Source organism: Schistocerca gregaria, chromosome X (assembly GCF_023897955.1).
Source record: "Schistocerca gregaria isolate iqSchGreg1 chromosome X, iqSchGreg1.2, whole genome shotgun sequence".
NCBI lineage: Eukaryota > Metazoa > Arthropoda > Insecta > Orthoptera > Acrididae > Schistocerca > Schistocerca gregaria.
This window is the reverse complement of record NC_064931.1, coordinates 469,036,428-469,056,670: the sequence shown is the minus strand read 5'-3', so window position 1 is coordinate 469,056,670 and position 20,243 is coordinate 469,036,428. Positions and strand designations below refer to the sequence as shown.

General features: G+C 46.9%; 1 protein-coding gene across 10 annotated transcripts in view; it reads right to left on the bottom strand.

Annotated features, from left to right (window-relative positions):
- Window positions 1–20,243, bottom strand: part of LOC126297914 (thrombospondin type-1 domain-containing protein 7A-like) — a 1,219,654-nt gene that overhangs the window by 533,613 nt on the left and 665,798 nt on the right. The gene's annotated exons all lie outside the window — the stretch shown is intronic.

The following is a 20,243-nucleotide window of genomic DNA, read 5'->3' as shown; positions in this document are numbered from 1 at the left end:
CTTCAGCTCTAGGCTCGGGCCACGCCCCACGCGCCAGGCTATGGACGCCCGCCCGCCTGCAGCGCATGGGCCCAGATCTCACAATCAGTCGTGTTGCGACCGCGCTCTCGTATTTTCAATGTACTCAGTGTTTCTTGATTACTGATATTGCTACTTTTGAGTTTTCGATGTCGTCCACTCTGCGGACTTGTCATTCTGTCGTGTTGTCTCCGTTGTTTGCCCATCACTGTTGTTGTCTTTCCGTGGTTTTAGGCGAGTCACCATCGACACCCTCGGCCGGTTGACCAGTGTCTCCTGGTCGTGTTCGGTTCCGGTTAGTATAACAGCGTCGTAAAATATAATCATTCTCCAGATTTGAAGACTGAAAACAACATTCTTCACAATAGTACTTTCTTGAAGTCTACGAAGATTTATACGAATAGATCGTAGTCCATCTATAGCGATAAAGTAACATGTACAATGCACAGCCCTACAGAAGATTATTATGTCCTATATTCCGTGCCAAAGGAAGCAGTAGGAGAAGCAGTAAAATACGGCAGATCTTGCAGACGAAGCAATGTGATCACATTAACAGATTGCCTAAGTCTACTGAAGAGCCTTACAAAACCGAAATGCCCCCCCCCCTCTCCCACAGCCCCCCCCCGGGGGGGGGGGGGGGGTCCACAACTCTTTTATGGATACGTGCGTGGCGACCACGAGACCCGAGCTAGTGCGGTTCTCTTTCCTTTCCGGGCTGCATACCTACCTTTCCCACGTCCTTCCCCATCCCCCATCGTCCCCCCCCTCTCCACCACCTCTTGCCTTCCCCTTCTCCTCCTGTGGGAGTATGTTTCGTGCCTACATCCGGAGATGGACGCTTGTAACGGTAGGACAGTCTCCCTTCTTTGCCAGAAAGTCTCTGTCCTCCCTTTGTCCTTCTCTTTTTTTACTTGTCTATTCTCTTTACCCTCTTCTCTGCTGTGGCGTTTGAGAGCTCTCTTCTTTTCTTTTCTTTGTTCCTCCCTTTCTCTTTCTTTCCTCCCTTTGAGTGTCAAAAGGCCGACCCACGCGTTCCCACACGTGGCCGGTGACGGGGTAATGCGTAATTCCCTGCCCCTAGTAACGGCCAGGCCCAGGCAGGGATGATTACCCGAACGTGCCGATTGGCCCCTCCGTCCGTTTCTCGGGAGGTGTGACCTGAGGTGTGAAAAATCACCTAAGGCGGGAGTGCCTTCAGAGAGGGCCCCCACAAGGAAGGAGCTCGCCATCGGAGACGCCGGTAATCATGGGGGATACTTCCGCAATGGTTTCCTCTACGTCTACAATTTCTGCTCACAAGCGTAAGTTAAATGAGTCTCAGCCAAGGACAATTCTTCCATCAGTGCCACAGTTCCTTGTTGTTTCTCGTCGGACGAAGGTCCTGTAAAGTCTTGTTCCCGATTACGAAATGGCACCTTGTTGTTAGAAACAGTCAGTGCCCTCCAGGCACAAAAACTGCTGCGAACGTCACTGGTACACACCTTCCCTGTCTGGGTGGAAGCGCACCACACTTCAATTTCATCACACGGGGTGGTTTATACACGCTCACTCGGCGGATTTTCCAACGAGGAGATTCAAAACTACACTCCTGGAAATTGAAATAAGAACACCGTGAATTCATTGTCCCAGGAAGGGGAAACTTTATTGACACATTCTTGGGGTCAGATACATCACACGATCACACTGACAGAACCACAGGCACATAAGCAGGCAACAGAGCATGCACAATGTCGGCACTAGTACAGTGTATATCCACCTTTCACAGCAATGCAGGCTGCTATTCTCCCATGGAGACGATCGTAGAGATGCTGGATGTAGTCCTGTGGAACGGCTTGCCATGCCATTTCCACCTGGCGCCTCAGTTGGACCAGCGTTCGTGCTGGCCGTGCAGATCGCGTGAGACGACGCTTCATCCAGTCCCAAACATGCTCAATGGGGGACAGATCCGGAGATCTTACTGGCCAGGGTAGTTGACTTACACCTTCTAGAGCACGTTGGGTGGCACGGGATACATGCGGACGTGCATTGTCCTGTTGGAACAGCAAGTTCCCTTGCCGGTCTAGGAATGGTAGAACGATGGGTTCGATGACGGTTTGGATGTACCGTGCACTATTCAGTGTCCCCTCGACGATCACCAGAAGTGTACGGCCAGTGTAGGAGATCGCTCCCCACACCATGAAGCCGGGTGTTGGCCCTGTGTGCCTCAGTCGTTTGCAGTCCTGATTGTGGCGCTCAACTGCACGGCGCCAAACACGCATACGACCATCATTGGCACCAAGGCAGAAGCGACTCTCATCGCTGAAGACGACACGTCTCCATTCGTCCCTCCATTCACGCCTGTCGCGACACCGCTGGAGGCGGGCTGCACGATGTTGGGGCGTGAGCGGAAGACGGCCTAACGGTGTGCGGGACCGTAGCCCAGCTTCATGGAGACGGTTGCGAATGGTCCTCGCCGATACCCCAGGAGCAACAGTGTCCCTAATTTGGTGGGAAGTGGCGGTGCGGTCCCGTACGGCAGTGCGTAGGATCCTACGGTCTTGACGTGCATCCGTGCGTCGCTGCGGTCCGGTCCCAGGTCGACGGGCACGTGCACCTTCCGCCGACCACTGGCGAAAACATCGATGTACTGTGGAGACCTCACGCCCCACGTGTTGAGCAATTCGGCGGTACGTCCACCCGGCCTCCCGCATGCCCACTATACGCCCTCGCTCAAAGTCCGTCAACTGCACATACGGTTTACGTCCACGCTGTCGCGGCATCCTACCAGTGTTAAAGACTGCGATGGAGCTCCGTATGCCACGGCAAACTGGCTGACACTGACGGCGGCGGTGCACAAATGCTGCGCAGCTAGCGCCATTCGACGGCCAACACCGCGGTTCCTGGTGTGTCCGCTGTGCCGTGCGTGTGATCATTGCTTGTACAGCCCTCTCGCAGTGTCCGGAGCAAGTATGGTGGGTCTGACACACCGGTGTCAATGTGTTCTTTTTTCCATTTCCAGGAGTGTATTTGTCTGAGCAGGGCGTAACGGTTGTACATCGAGTCATGAAAAGGGTTAAAAAGGACTTGGTTCGAACCCATACTATCTTCTTGACATTTGGCAGAGTTCAACCTCCATCAAACATTAAAGCGGGCTATGAGATAATCTCAGTTTGCCCTTACATCCCCATCCCTACGCGTTGCTATCTGTGTCAGCGGTTTAATCATACCAGCCAGTCGTGTTCCAATCCGGCCAAATGCGTTACTTGCGGCAAGGATGCCCATTGGGGTGCTTGTCCGCCTCCATCCCCTCGTTGCATCAACTGTATGGGTGACCACGCTGCTTCCTCTAGAGATTGCCCCATTTTCAAAGATGGACGGCTTATTCAGGAAATCAGAGTGAACTAAAAGGTGTCTACATTTGCTGTTCGTAAGTTATTCGCCAGTCGAAAGCCCACTGTTCCTCCAGCAAGTAAGGGGGGTCTTCAGATCGGCCAGCGCAAAGGTCGCCCGTTCAACCTCCCAATATCACCTGCTCACTCTATGGCTCACCCTTCTTCGGCTGCTGCAAAATCACGAGCCCCAAAATCAGACACCCGGTTTTCCAAAAAAGAGCCTACTCATCTCAACGTCCTGTTTCCAAGAAGGCTCATAAGAAACCAAGTCCCTCGCCTTCTCAGCCACGGCGTGTCTCATATACAGCCCCACTTGGCGGCAACCGCTCCGGCCGTCTTCCGTGTCGCGATGGCGCACTGCTGGCGGCCGATCAACCGCCCGATCGCTCGTGGCAGGAGCTGCCCCGCGAAAACCTATGGATCAGGATCTTCTGCCTTTGGCTGAATGCTGTTCCACGCTGATGGCCGCAGGCTGTCAGCAGTCGTTGACTCGAGAGCAACTGTGGTAAGATTCTTCCCTTTCCTGCCCACCCTGTGTCGATTGTCCATTGCAATATTCGCGGCATTAGAGCCAATCGGGATGAACTGTCGATCCTCTTACGATCCTACTCGCCGGTCATTTTCTGTCTTCAGGAAACAAAGCTGCGTCCCCACGATCGCTTTGTTTTCCCTCATTTTCAGTCAGTCCGGTTTTATCCCCCCTCTGTTGATGGCACTCCAGCACGTGGGGGACTTATGATTCTTCTCCATGTTACTGTCCATTATCACCCAACACCCTTAAACATTTCCTTCCAAGTTGTTGCTGTCCGTCTTTCCCTTTCTGCATACACCTTCTCTCTTTGTACCGTATATGTTCCATCGTCCACACCGATAGCAACAGCTGTTCTACTTCACCTCCTTGGTCAGATCCCGCCCCACCCCCATTTGCTGGTAGGGGACTTCAATGCTCACCACTTGCTTTGAGGATCTCCGCGTCCTCGTCCGTGAAGCTCTCTATTGATTGACCTCTTCCAGCAAGTGGATCTTGTTTGCCTCAAAATTGGGGAACCTACATTTTTGTCTGCCTCCACGACGAATTTCTCTCATTTGGACCTTTCGGTCGGTACTGTTCAGCTAGCTCGGCGCTTTTAATGGTTCGCTCTTGCCGATACACACTCGAGTGACCATTTTTCATGTGTCCTTCGATTGCATCCACAACTGCCATCTATGCGCCAAGGCGATGGAAGTTTGCCCAAGCCCATTGGACACTTTTTTCGTCACTAGCGACAAACGATGACCGTCACTTTCCTAGCGTCGATGATCAGGACACTCATGTTACAGAAGTTAGTCTTACAGCTGCGGAACGTTCAATACCTGACACCTCCGATTTATCCCAGCACCCTCTAGTTCCTTGTTGGAACGGGACGTGTCGTGACGTAATCCGTGAGCGGCAACGTGCTCTTCGCGTTTTCCGCCACCATCCTACTTTGGCCAACTGTATCAGCTATAAGCAGTTACGTGCGCGATGCCGTCGCGTCATCCATGATAGCAAGAAGGCAAGCAGTGTCTTCTTTACTAGATCTTTTAACACCTTCACTCCCTCCTCCGTAGTTTGGAGTCAAATTCGACGGTTATATTGCGCGTCTAGTTTCTCCCCGATTTCTGGGCTCACTTCGCGCATGATACCTTAGTGGACCCCGTCGCAATTTCTAACTCACTGGTTCAACACTTTGTTGAGATTTCGAACTCCTCAAATTACCCGCCAGCCTTTCTCCCGAAGGAACGTGCAGTGGAAGGGCGACCTCTTGCTTCCTTCTCTCAAAATAGCGAAATATATAATACTGTTTTCTCCATGCGGGAACTCCAATAGGCACTCTCTTGTTCTTGATTTTCCGCCCCAGGACCGGATGGTATCCACATCCAAATGTTGCTGCACTTATCATACCATAGTTTGCGTTATAATCGAATTTTGACCGATAGTACTTTTCCTAGAGGATGGCGGGAACCTATCGCCGTTCGTGTTCCGAAACCTGGAAAGGACAAACATCTGCCCTCTAGCTATCGCCCCATTTCGCTCTCGAGTAGTGTATGTAAGGTTTTGACCATATGGTGAATTGCCGTTTAGCCTGGTGTCTGGAGTCCCGAAGCGTTTTAACACCTGCCCAATGTGGTTTCCGAAAGCATCGTTCTGCAGTTGACCATCTTGTTGCTCTCATCACTTATATCATTAACAATTTTCTCATGAAACGCCAAAAGGTAGCATTATTTTTTGATCTGGAGAGAGCATACGATACCTGTTGGAGGACAGGCATCCTCCGCACACTGTTCGTGGGGCTTTAGAGGTCGGCTGACCCTTTTTATTCGTGAATTTATGGCAGAGCGCTCATTTAAAGTACGGGTGAACACTACTCTTTCCCGTACTTTCTCCAAAGAAAACGGGGTACCCCAGGCCTCCGTGCTAAATGTTGTACTGTTTGCCTTCGCCATAAATCCAATTATGGATTATCTCCTTCCCGATGTCTCGGGCTCCCTCTTTGTGGACGATTTTGCGATCTACTACAGCTCTCAAAGGACCAGCTTTCTTGAACGACGTCTTCAAGGATGTCTCTATCGCCTCCACTCTTGGAGCATCGAAACCGGCTTCCGCTTTTCTCCCAGTATGACTGTTTGTGTCAATGTTTGGCGTCGTGCGGAGTTTCTTTCGCCTTCCCTACATCTGGGCCCTGTCGGCCTTCCGTTCGTGGACGTCGGTAAATTCTTGAGTCTCATGTTTGATAAAAAACTATCTTCCGGCTCTCTTTCTGCAATCCGTCAACACCCTCCGTGTTCTGAATGGTAGCTCCTGGGGAGCGGACCGAGTGGTCCTTCTCCTTCTGTACCGCGCCTTAGTGCGCTCGAAATTGGACTATGGAAGCATAGTTTACTCCTCTGCTCGGCCGTCTATTCTTTGGCGTGTCGACTCTGTCCACCACCGCGGATTGCGTTTAGCGTCTGGAGCTTTTTACAGCAGCTCTGTGGAAAGCCTTTATGTTGAGGCTGCTGAACCTCCGCTGTCCAATCGACGAGCTGTCCTTCTGAGTCGTTACGCTAGCCATCTGTCTTCCATGCCTGTTAATCCGGCCCATGATCTTTTTCTTGGCCCCTCCTTGGATTTAGGGAATGCAGGCCGCTCTTCCTCTCTACAACCACCGGGAGTGCGCTTCCGTCAACTGATACGTTCTCTTTACTTCCACTTTCCTAAAACTTTCTTGACAACTGGGGGTACAGCACCGCCTTGGCAAATGCCCGACGATAAACAAGAGAAGGGGTACCATCCTTGGGAAGCTGACAAAGGTCACAGAGGAGGCACAAATAAAGGATGCCACATTTATTTACACTGACAGCTGAAAAACATCATTTGGTGTTGGGTGTGCCTGTATCGTTGGCGACACCCCTAATCGATTTCGGCTTCCCGACCAGGGTTCGGTTTTTACTGCGGAGCTTTACTCTATTCTCCAGGCTTTCCAATGCATCCGTCGCCATCAGCGAATACAGTATATTATATGCTCAGATTCGCTCAGCTCTCTCCTCAGTCTCCAAGCTCTTTACCCTGTCCACCCTATGGTCCACTGGATTCAGGACTGCCTCCACTTGCTCCTCTTGTGGGGCGTCTCTGTGGCATTCCTCTGGATCCCAGGTCACGTTGGCATCCGTGGAAACGAGCTCGCTGATATAGCGGCCAAGACTGCAGTCTATATTCTTCAGCCTGCTGTTGGCATGGTTCCCTTCGCCGATCTACAGTGTTTTATGTTGTCGTGTCGCTCTTTTATGGCACGTACATTGGTCTACACTTCCCAATAATAAATTGCGGGACGTGAAAGCTCTTCCCTGTGCTTGGACGTCTTCCTCCCGAACTCGTCGTCGGGAGGAGGTAATTTTAACTAGACTCTGGATATGGCACTGTCTTTCTAGCCATCGACATCTTTTATGTGGCGATCCTCCCCCGCTTTGTCCCCACTGCTCTCAACTGTGGACGGTGAGACACCTTTTACTTGAGTGCCCCTATTTTACTCCGCAACGCGCCCGTCTACAGATGTCGCCTGATATATCTTCCATTTTAGAAGATGACACGCTCTCAGCTGATCGCGTCCTCGAGTTTATTAGCGTCAGTGAGATGACGTCGGTTATTTGAAGCTCTTTTTGGAGAAAACAACCCCCCTTCTATAGTGGTTTTCTAAGCTTTCCTTCTGTTTTTTAATTTCCCCCCTTTTTGAGTTTCGCTCCCATTGCTGCCTATTTCGATTTTTTTTTTTACATTTCCCTAAGCCACAGACCGCGCGATAATGACCGTAGCAGTTTTGCGCCCTAAAACCATAACAAAAAAACCAAAATGGAACAAAATCGTGTCACCTATGATTATAGACGTTATTAAGAAGTCGTCACAAATAAGCAGGTAGTAATAGCAACAAATTTATTGTGGATTCCAGGGCGCAGTGGTATCTTCCATAATGAAATAGTAGACAGCTTAGCGAAGAGAGCGACTGACTTTGGTGAAGTACTAAATGATTGATTTCCTTGTCAAGAAATATGAACTGAATCCATGAAAACATCTGGGGCAAAACGACTGGCAGGCGTAATGGGATTCGACTAAGATATCAAAAGGATTACAATACGTACAGCTTCTGCGAAAGTTGTGTTATCCCCTTCGCTTACTGATTGGAATGATATGGAAATGAGCGTTTGGCGTCATTAGCCGGGAGGCCCCTTACGGGGTATGTCAGGCCGACTTGGTGCAGGACTTATTACAGTCGACGCCACATTGGGCGACCTGCGCGCCGGATGGGGATGAAATGATGATGAAGACAACACACCACCCAGTCCCTGAGCAGAGAAAATCTCGACCCAGCCGGGAAGTGAATCCGGGCCCGTAGGACGGCAATCTGTCACGCTGGCCACTCAGCTATGGGGACCGACGCTGACTGGAAAAGGAGCAGACGATTCATTAAAACGATTAGACACTTGCGATTACATCATGCCAGATTCCAACTCGTCTGTTCCGAACGGGATGGAAGGAATCTCCATTACGTGATTTACGCAATGAAGAAGGAGACGTGAGTCATCTACTGTTGTCTTTTACCAGGTGCAAGACACAACAAAAACAGTTTATCAGTGCCATAGGAGGGTGGAAAACAGGAGGGTTGAAAAACCGGATTTCGTCGAATAGTTCTGAACAATTCGTAGTGGTTCCAACCTGTACTCGAGAGCAAAAATTGTGGTAGCGCTGCACTCGAAAAGGGTGTGATCACGCTCAAAGCGGATGCAGCCCCACAATGTCCTTAGAAAAGGGTTGAAAGGTCCGAGGGTATCAGTAAGAATATCTTCCTGTTGCTCATCGCACTATGAACTGTCGTTTCCTACCGCGAAATGTGTAGGAAGCGACGCCGTAGGGAAGGGGGTGGTTTCATTAACGCCCGTTATGCCTCCACCTGAAGCCTTTTCGTGTCGATTTTGGGCAGCGGTGTTTCTGAAATGTTTACCTCGGCCACCCATAGGAACACTGCGTTATTTCAACAATTGGTGTCGCGGTACTAACCTCCATCGCAAAGACATCAACAGAAGGGGTGAAAAGTGGGTAAGAGGGACAGTGAAGAACTTCTCAGAGTGTGGTACATCCACGGGGGGTCGGGCAGAATTTTGGTGAAATTTGGTGTCAATGTCATATCATTAACTCACCTTACAGCAAACAGGAACTACTGAGCTGTGGCCATTTTTTCGCCTTTGTCGACACCTTGCTGTTTGAAGCCTCGTCGAGCTTTAGGGTGACTTCGCACGGCACCACGCTTTTACACCATTACAGAGAAAGATTTTAGGCACCTTTGAGGCAAATTTCATATTTATGCGTCGCCATGGGAAGCTTTTAGGGGGTTTCGAAAAAGTGATTCTTTAATTCTTTTGCGCAGTGTCCACTGAGATGACAAAAGGCATGGGACGGCGATATGCACATACCCCAGATGGCGTCAGTATCGCTTTCACAACGTATAAGAGGGGATATATACCGAAATCCACAGTATCAAGAGTTTACCGAGAGTACTAAATTTCAGGCAATTCATCTCGCGACGGACAAGACAGTGGCCGACGGCTTTCACTTAACGATCGAGAGCAGCGGCGTTTGCGTACAGTTGTCTGTTGGTAAGAGCTAATGCTAGGGCTCGAGAGTGACGCAGACCTCACGAAGCCATGGACGCAAGTTGTCAAGAGGCACTGTGCAAGCTGGTGGTGGCTCCATAACGGTGTGAGCTGTGTTTAGACGGAATGTAGTGGGTCCTGGTTATGGTCGGCTACTTGGAGACAATTTGCAGCTTCCCATAGACGTCATATTCCTAAAGCACGGTGGAATTTTTATGGATGATAGTGTGTTCTTCCTCTGGGCCACAATTGCTCGCGATTGGTTTGAAGAACATTCTGGACAATTCGAGCAAATGATTTCGCCCTCCCCCCCCCCCCCCCCCCCCAGATAGCCCGACGTTTATCACATCGAACATTTATGGGACATAATCGAGAGGTCAGTTCGTGCTCAAAATCCTGCACCAGCCACACGTTCACAATTATGGACGGCTATAAAAGAAGCATGGGCCAGTTTTTCTTTAGGGGACTTCTAACGACTTGAGCTCATGCCACGTCGAGTTACTGCACTACGCCTTGCAAAAAGATGTCTGATACAATATTAGGAGGTATGCCATGACCTTTGTCATCTCAGTGTGAATGAAGTTGTAGATGTAGAGTATAGCAACCACTTGATTATTTCGAAGTTTGTAGATACCTTTTCTGTTACTCAAAATAAAACGGCAGGCCCAGTTGTAGTGCAATATGAAATGTTGAGAAAAACCAATTATTACATCTAAAGAATAATTCCTAAAACATTTTAACCGAATTGGTCAAAAGAAGAGAGACAGTCATCAATTCTTCCGAGACACCAAAAAGGAATTGCACACATCCAGTAATTAACGACATTCACCAGTTGCACCGGAAAGTCTTTTTAGAGCATGATAAGCTGTCCAGAGAGTTATAAAGCCATTTACAGAATGCGTTCAGAAAACATAGTATAACACGTGACAACCTGGCTCTACTAGAGCAGACAAAACAGGGGGCCCTTGTGAGCAATTAGCCGCTAATAGAGTGAAGCGCCAAAGTAACTGGTATAGGTATGCGTATTCTATTACAGAAATATGTAAATAGGCATAATACGGCGTTGCTGTCGGCAACTCCTGTGTAAGACAGCAAGTGGCTGGCGCAGTTGTTAGATCGGTTACTGCTACTAAAATGGTGGCAGGTTATCAAGATTTAACGGAGTTCGAACGTGGTCTTACAGTCGGCGCACGAGAGATGGGACACTGCATCTCCGAGGTAGCGATGACGTGAGGACTTTCCCGTACGACCATTTCACGGATACCATGAATATAAGAAATTCAGTAAAACATCAAATCACCCACACCGCTGCGGCCAGAAAAAGATCCTGCAAGAACGGGACCAACGACGACTGAAGAGAATCGTTCAACGTGACGGAAGTGCAACCTTTCTGTAAATTGCTGCTGATTTCAATGCTGGCCATCAACAATTGTCAGCGTCCGAATCATTCAACGAAACATCGTCGATATAGGCTTTCAGAGCCAAAGGCTACCTCATGTACTCTTGATGACTGTACCACGCAAAGCTTTACGCGTCGCCTGGGACCCTCAACACCGGTATTGGACTGTGGATGACTGGAAACATGTTGCCTGGTCCGATGAGTCTCGTTTCAAATTGTATCTAGCGGATGGACGTGTACGGGTATGGAGACAACCTCATGAATCCAGGGACTCTGTATGTCAGCAGGTGATTCTTCATGCTGGTGGAGGCTCTGTAATGGTGTACGGCGTGTGCAGTTGGAGTGATATGGGATCCCTGATACGTCTAGATACTACTCTGACAGATGAGACGTATGTAACCATCCTGTCTGATCACCTGCATCCATTCATGTTCATTGTGCATTCCGACGGACTTGGGCACTTCCAGCAGGACAATGCGACACCCCGCACGTCCATAATTGCTACATAGTGGCTCCAGGAACACATGTTTTAGTTTAAACACTTCCGCTGGCCGCCAAACTCCCCAGACATGAACATTATTGAGAATTTCTGGGATGCCTTGCAACGTGCTGTTGAGAAGTGATCTCCACCCCCTCGTACACTTAAGGATTTATGGACAGCCCTGCAGGATTCATGGTGTCACTTCCCTTCAGAGCTACTTCAGACGTTAGTCGAGTCCATGCCACGTCGTGCTGCGGCACTTCTGCATGCTCGCGGAGGCCCTACGCGACACTAGGTAGGTGTACCACTTTCTACGCTCTTCAGTGTAATAGGTCTCTTTTATGAGAGTGGAAAGGACTATGCTATGCTACTACCAGGAAATACAATAACCTGTAAAAATTCACGATTTCGAGTTATTTAATATTTCTTGGTTTCATTCCAATCTATCAACTGCTGTTTGTCAACTACAAATGATGTCCAGGACGCTGGAGAGTTAATGACAAGTGATGCATTTCTATTTATTCATTTCTTTTGTGCATGACTTGATTTTATACCGCCGAAATTGCGTTTCGCGATATAGTTCTCCGTTTTAAAGAGCCAGTGAGGGTCTCGACGTCATATTGGACAAGAAACTAGTAAGAACAATTTGGTAATATTCAGTCATTGTGAAGTGCATCACTAGTCGAGGTTGTGGAACAAGCAGGTTTCCCCTCTCACTATTTTTATAATGCATTCTCCCAAACCCGGTCGGATTATACAAGGGGTATTTATAGACCAGCACGATCGTCTCATTAAAGTACGTTGGAAGGTGTCCGTCAAGGGGGCGTTAGGGCGGTGATGCCACAAGTAAAGCCCACAGCGGATGGTATCGCAACGCCGACGGAGACAGGGTCAGGCCCGTTGTTGTCCTCCAGCATCGACGCAAAACCTTAGACGGAGCTATACAGTGCATGATATTCACACTAACAGTGTGGTGGTCACACCGTGCTATGGTCACATTACGAGGAGTAGCAACTGTCCGTCATCGTATACGAACCTCTTGTCTACGGATTCCATACACCAGGAAATGTCATCGGCGAGAGCGTCTTTAGTTTCTTTCTTCGTTAGAAACTGATAATAGCGCTCTAATTTTACTCTGGTTTGCAGAACTATGCATTTTTACGTTGAACACAGCACAGTTTCGTACCCCACAGTTAACTGTTTATTTGTGGGCTTGTATGTGTGCATTGTCTTTTGTACTGTTTCCAACACTGCCACTAGTTTTGCATTGATCTATATCTCGTTTTGTTTCTCCGTAGTTCATTAGTTGTGTGTTATTCTAATTATGTTACTGCGAATCGAAATACTATACAGGGCGAGTCACCTAACGTTACCGCTGGATATATTTCGTAAACTACAACAAATACTGACGAACCGATTCCACAGACCGAACGTGAGGAAAGGGGCTAGTGTAATTGTTTAATACAAACAATACAAAAATGCATGGAAGTATGTTTTTTAACAGAAACCTACGTTTTTTTTAAATAGAACCACGTTAGTTTTGTTAGCACATCTGAACATACACTCCTGGAAATTGAAATAAGAACACCGTGAATTCATTGTCCCAGGAAGGGGAAACTTTATTGACACATTCCTGGGGTCAGATACATCACAGGATCACACTGACAGAACCACAGGCACATAGACACAGGCAACAGAGCATGCACAATGTCGGCACTAGTACAGTGTATATCCACCTTTCGCAGCAATGCAGGCTGCTATTCTCCCATGGAGACGATTGTAGAGATGCTGGATGTAGTCCTGTGGAACGGCTTGCCATGCCATTTCCACCTGGCGCCTCAGTTGGACCAGCGTTCGTGCTGGACGTGCAGACCGCGTGAGACGACGCTTCATCCAGTCCCAAACATGCTCAATGGGGGACAGATCCGGAGATCTTGCTGGCCAGGGTAGTTGACTTACACGTTCTAGAGCACGTTGGGTGGCACGGGATACATGCGGACGTGCATTGTCCTGTTGGAACAGCAAGTTCCCTTGCCGGTCTAGGAATGGTAGAACGATGGGTTCGATGACGGTTTGGATGTACCGTGCACTATTCAGTGTCCCCTCGACGATCACCAGAGGTGTACGGCCAGTGTAGGAGATCGCTCCCCACACCATGATGCCGGGTGTTGGCCCTGTGTGCCTCGTTCGTATGCAGTCCTGATTGAGGCGCTCACCTGCACGACGCCAAACACGCATACGACCATCATTGGCACCAAGGCAGAAGCGACTCTCATTGCTGAAGACGACACGTCTCCATTCGTCCCTCCATTCACGCCTGTCGCGACACCACTGGAGGCGGGCTGCACGATGTTGGGGCGTGAGCGGAAGACGGCCTAGCGGTGTGCGGGACCGTAGCCCAGCTTCATGGAGACGGTTGCGAATGGTCCTCGCCGATACCCCAGGAGCAACAGTGTCCCTAATTTGCTGGGAAGTGGCGGTGCGGTCCCCTACGGCAGTGCGTAGGATCCTACGGTCTTGACGTGCATCCGTGCGTCGTTGCGGTCCGGTCCCAGGTCGACGGGCACGTGCAACTTCCGCCGACCACTGGCGACAACATCGATGTACTGTGGAGACCTCACGCCCCACGTGTTGAGCAATTCGGCGGTACGTCCATCCGGCCTCCCGCATGCCCACTATACGCCCTCGCTCAAAGTCCGTCAACTGCACATACGGTTCACGTCCACGCTGTCGCGGCATGCTACCAGTGTTAAAGACTGCGATGGAGCTCCGTATGCCACGGCAAACTGGCTGACACTGACGGCGGCGGTGCACAAATGCTGCGCAGCTAGCGCCATTCGACGGCCAACACCGTGGTTCCTGGTGTGTCCGCTGTGCCGTGCGTGTGATCATTGCTTGTACAGCCCTCTCGCAGTGTCCGGAGCAAGTATGGTGGGTCTGACACACCGGTGTCAATGTGTTCTTTTTTCCATTTCCAGGAGTGTAGAAACAAATACGAAATCAGTCAAATTTAGATTATAATATCGCCGGATGTAATTAACATTTTACAATGCAACAAACGGCACTGATTAAGTATTTCTTTATGTGTTCAGACGTGCTAACGAAACTAATGGGGTTCCATTTAAAAAAAAACGTAGATTTGTGTTAAACAACATGCTTCCGTGCATTTTTTATGGTTTGTATTAACCAATTACACTAGCCCCTCTCCGCACCTTCGGTCTGTGGAATCGATTTGTCAGTATTTGTTGTGGTTTACGAAGTATATCCAGCGGTAATGTTAGGTGACTCACCCTGTATAAGACTAATGAAGGAACAATGATGGAGGTTTACTACGGTGTGAACGAGAGGGGAAGAAGCATAGATGAGTGGACATAAGTGCATAGTAATGGGATGGAGAGCGAGTTGAAGGAATAACTTTGCGGCAAGAAAAGTGAAATGGGACTGGGGAGGGGGGGTTTGAGTGACAGAGGGTGAAAGTTGCAAAAAGGTCGTTTTCTTTTTCGTATGGTTTCTTCAGATATATTATTTAATGTCTAGTTTATTTGGTCATTGAGCAACTGTTTATTTTGATAGTTCGATTTGTGGGATGGAATCAATCAACGAGATCATCGGTCCCAGCGGATTAGGGATGCATGGGGAAGGAAATCGGCCGTGCCCTTTCAAAGGAACCATCCCGGCATTAGCGTGGAGCGATTCAGGGAAATCACGGAGCACCTAAATCGGGATGGCCGGGTGCGGGTTTGAGCTGTCGTTCTCCCGAAAGCGAGGCCAGTGGGCTTCACCACTGCACCACCTTGCTCGGTACTTATTTTCTGTTACTGATTTGTGTATTTGGAAATTTTCTTGTAAAGGGAGGAGTTGTCTGTTTTTACTGATTCTTACGATGTTAATATCTTTTTCAGTTGTCCTTGGCTGTGGTGTCCCTGTTTAAGATGGTTTACAAATGTAAATGAAAACTTTTGACATTCGGTCGACAATGATATGAGTTCGGACGATGTGTAAGCCCAGATTTGTGGAAGGATCGAAAAGGAAATCACCTCTGTCCTTTTTAAAGTGGCCATCACGAATTTAGAATTTAGGTAAATAACTAATAACCGAAATATGGGTGGCCTAGGGGGTATCTAAGTCATCGTCCTCTCGAATTCGGAGATTAGTGTAAATAGAGCACTATTTCAGTTGGAGGACGGAGAAATGAATCAGCCATGGTCTTGTTACAGTAACTATCCCATAATTCACTTGGAATGGCTAACGGAAACAAAGAAATATGTGAATCATGTCGACTGGAAGAGGATTTGAAAACTTGAAAATTCTTATCTATCTATGTCTTAAAATATTAAAATATTCCAAGCTGAATTACCGCCAAAAAATTATTCTCAAAGGACGAGAAAACCAAGCAAAAATAACGTTCAGGCTAACAGATAATCCAGGAAAACCGCTTATTTTCAGCGCTTGAATTCCAGGGATTATTTATCTTCTTCCCTCGCGGTATGTCACTCCATACGTTACATTACACCAAGAGGCCTAGAAGTTAACTACATCTGCACGCAACGAATGTTTCAGATGTGCGCTGTTATATGAAATAGCTCGACGCGAAGTATGCAATGGGAGTATTTACTCACGTGTTTTGTTTGTTAGACAAACCTGATCCGAAAATTTCCACTAATAGGCAAAATAAAAGTATAACGGTGATTTCATTCTTGATTTTTACATTTAAAATTTTCCCATACAGTATAACTCTTTGTTTTACATACAACACGAACTCTCCATTTTGAAACCCTATTAACTGAAATTCTCAGCATATATAATTCTTTTTACAGGTCTGGGCAGGTAGTGAGGAAGACTACTGTTTCCCGCGACATGTAGAGATTTATTATGTCAGTTCACAGAACAACGCATTTAGACAACAACTAAAACGGGCTAGTTAAGAATATTTTACTATCAACGTCAGACTGTAGTCCAAAGCCATTACGCCTTTGTTTATGAAGCTCGCATTTTATTGATCGCTTGTTGCGAGCGTAAAATATTGAAATAATGGGTCGGGAATGTCGGTGAAGTTGAGCTGACTCTCTCGTGACGGAACCGCTTTCAGAGTATTGTCTTCGTTTTATGGGCAATGAATTTCAGGTGCAGTCTGAGGGTTTTACGACTGCCAGAAACTATGCGCGTTCTCACCGTTAACAATGATCCTTTCGCTGTCAAACTGCGGACTTCAGTACGCCGTTTCTTTTCTGATCTATAAAAGAATGTTACTGTGAGGTCATAATTTTTACAATTTCCTTTTCGTGCAACGACCAATTTCTAGAATTAGTCGAGAAACTGTATTACCTTAAAATTAAATTTAAAAATTCGTCACTTTTCATGGTGCTTGATAACGAAAAATTGCCTTAATTTCATAAAGGTGGTGACACAAGTTAGTGTATACGTGTACTACATTCTCTCGATTTCGCCATATAAAACCAATCACCAAACTGGCATGTGACACATACTTCTAAGGCAAAATTGTGCTAAACTGGGTAAATCGAATGAATTTAAGTATCATATTTTGTAATTATGAAAATCCTCATGATGGACACTCGTGCGTTGGTATTTATGGTTCAGTCATTAAGTCTGCTAGTGTGTGCTCAGATTTGAACACCTTGATTAAATAGTCAACATATATCTACATACACTGTTGAGGAACTGAACTACGAATAACTTTTTTGTTGGAGAGGGACTGCTCCTGATGCCAATACAATGGAATATTGTGGGTTTTCATATGACTGGGATGTCGTCAGACTACTTACCTGCCACCTGTGTGAAAGCTGAATCCTGGATGGGTAAGAGACACCATATCAGTACATTTGATTTATTCCAGTTCGTTTGTGCACCAATCATGCTCCTACGTTGCAAATCGTTATGCTCTTCATTTGACTAGGCGTCATGTGAATATTCGAAGACACAGGCAGCCACCTGAGTAAGCTGTCTATTATTGCGGATGGTAACAGCGCATGAAAACACTCATAATTCAGTACTATGCAACAAATGGTGAGTAGCCACACCATACAGAACAACCTCTTCGCTGTGAAAAAGGTACTACTATACCTCCTGTGTACCTCATCTGCTCACTACACGTTAATGGGAAAAAAAGAGATTAGCATGGGCCCGGTAAACCGTTGAAAGTTTAAGCACTGCAAAATGTAGCGTTGCGTAGTGAATTGCGATACCCATTAGTACACGCTAATGGCTGTGTAGCTCTATCCCGAGCGAACGATTGATGAACCTACTGCTCAATGATATGCATAGGTTTGTTTCGTCTGAAATACCCTGCAGGCGCAGCCTGTACCCTCAGAAAGTCAACGTACTTCTCACATCCATTCGAAATGTGTCATAATGCCCAGAAGAACAATTACTGTGCTCCATCATTTTGAAAGTCGTATCACAGTCGTTGAGTACATCCACATTCCTAGTGGATGTAACTTGATGGTACTGCACGAGATTGACATTTGGATTCGAATACCTCACGAAAGACCCCTACTTACACTAGGTCATAAAACTGCACCAATCAACACAGAAACCTCACAGTCACGGGCTGCAGGTGTACAGTGTGCCCAGAAGAGTCGCGATTTCGCCACTTTTGAAACGATTCTATGATATTGACTACGCTATGAGACTTTAATACGCACTGTATGGACGGTGTATTTCAGACCACATGTTTATCTGTGATGTTTTGGGGATGTTTATCGGACAGTCACTCAGGTTCACTCATTCAGATAATCGCGAACATGTTATCACAATGGGTGGCATTGGCTGGATATGACACACCTGAAGAAACTTGTCAACTATCTTTATTACCAAACTGAGGCCTTTTTAACCGTTAGAAATGGGTGCTTATAGGGCTTCAGCGTGATGTCTCCTGGGGATGAGAAATTTTTGGTTGGATATGCTTACATAGGAATTATAATAATTAACAACATTTTTAGTGATAGTTTGTTTCGAATACGGATATTCGAATCACTCTTTTCACTGGTTTTCGCTATCCCTACAGTTGACAGCTGGGCCTAACAATTAATTATCTTTCTGTCGAAGCAAATTCATGATTTGTTATTCACACAAATTTCAGTAAATTTGACCATTTATTGAGTAATGTTACTCTGAAGCACAATGAAATTTGAACACTGTTTCCTGCAAGATTTTTTAAATTTTCGTTCTTGGATAGGCTATGACGCTTACATGCAACTTTTAAACTTTCTGATCTATTGATATTCTGCTCTCTCTGGTGCGAAACCTCTGAATAGTGTACATGGTTGGTAGACGGCGTGTTAGGATATGTGAGCATAGGTTATCCAAGATGCAGTTTGTCCCGAATTTATGGAGCTGTTTTATCTTATAGAACGAAAGGTGTATATCAACGGGAACACGAGGGCTTGAAGATGGCTCATCATACAGATATGTTAGCGAATTCATATCTTAAGTTTATAAAAATAAAGTGTGAGAAAAGTATTGTCGCTTGTAGGCTACATTGCTATTGTATTGAGCTTTGTAGCGCGTGTGTAACGTTTGTAGTACTGTCATGAACACTCATTTACAGAGTGCTGGAGGTGGAAGCAAACACATTTTATTGATAAAATAAAAGCCTCAGCATTGTTTTACAATCAGAAGTCCCTTGTCACTCTGATTGTTGCCTATAATAGTAACGGAGGTCGAGAATATGAACCATAGACAGTTCACAATATTGGCTTACTGGATATTCCAGAATCTGATGTGGGATCTGATGAAGAACTCATGATTTTCTCAGGCACTAACAACTGAACCGTTGCGACCGAGCCAGGACGAGGATCCAAATGCGCACCTGGCTCTCCAAATGTAGGTTTTCTGTGATTTTCCTAAATCGCTTCAGACAAATGTCGGGCACTTTGAAGTGGCACAGTCGATTTCCTTCCCAATTTTCTAAATTTCCGAGCTTGTGGATCGTCTCTAATGACCTCAATGTCGACGGGACGTTGAACCCTGACTTTCCTTTCTTTTTTCCACCCTGCCAAACCGTTGCAACTTCAGTCACCGGTAGTGGATCGCACAATAACAACCCAAAGACCAAACTCAATAAGAAGAGAGGCACTGCATCATTTGGATACAGGTAAGTGGGGTTTCAAAATATTTTTAAATCTGACGTGTCAGACATTGCTTATGATTTTATTCCTTGTGCGGGCAAAGGAGTGATGCCAGATGTTCAGAAACGGAAAAGTCGTTTGGAGTTGGCGGGCAGGATGTACAAGTCCATAAGAAGAAGGAAGCAGGAGCTTCTGCGTCAATGAATGCTGTGCCATATGACAGTCTTGGTCACAGACCCGAGTATCGGTCAAAGAGTCGATGTCGGCGTTGCCCTCAGGGGTATTCGATGTAAAATGTGGAACTGTTCTGTGCTTTGTTCCAAAGAGGAATAGTTTTAAGACATTTCACACCAAATAAAGTAAAATTCAATCGTTTTTTTATCCACAGGAACAACAATGAGGTATTTCATATTGTAGCAAGCATGCGCCTTTTATGGGCAATGTTGCTCACAAGCCACATACTGAATTTCGAAAAATATAAATGTTAGAAAAACCCAAATCAATGTAAAATTGTTCACATGACTGCATACATCTAATTGAAGTAACATAAGTTTTTTTCATGACATTTCTGTGTGTGACCAATAACGGATTATTGACACCTATATTCTTCAGCGTTATCATTAACTTAAGGAAATGCTGTAGACACCTCTTGTAATTCCGAATGGGAGTAGGATGGCAGTTAGGTTGTCTCAGTCACGTCCTTTCAGATAAATGATATACCCCTTCCAGTTAACGATATTATT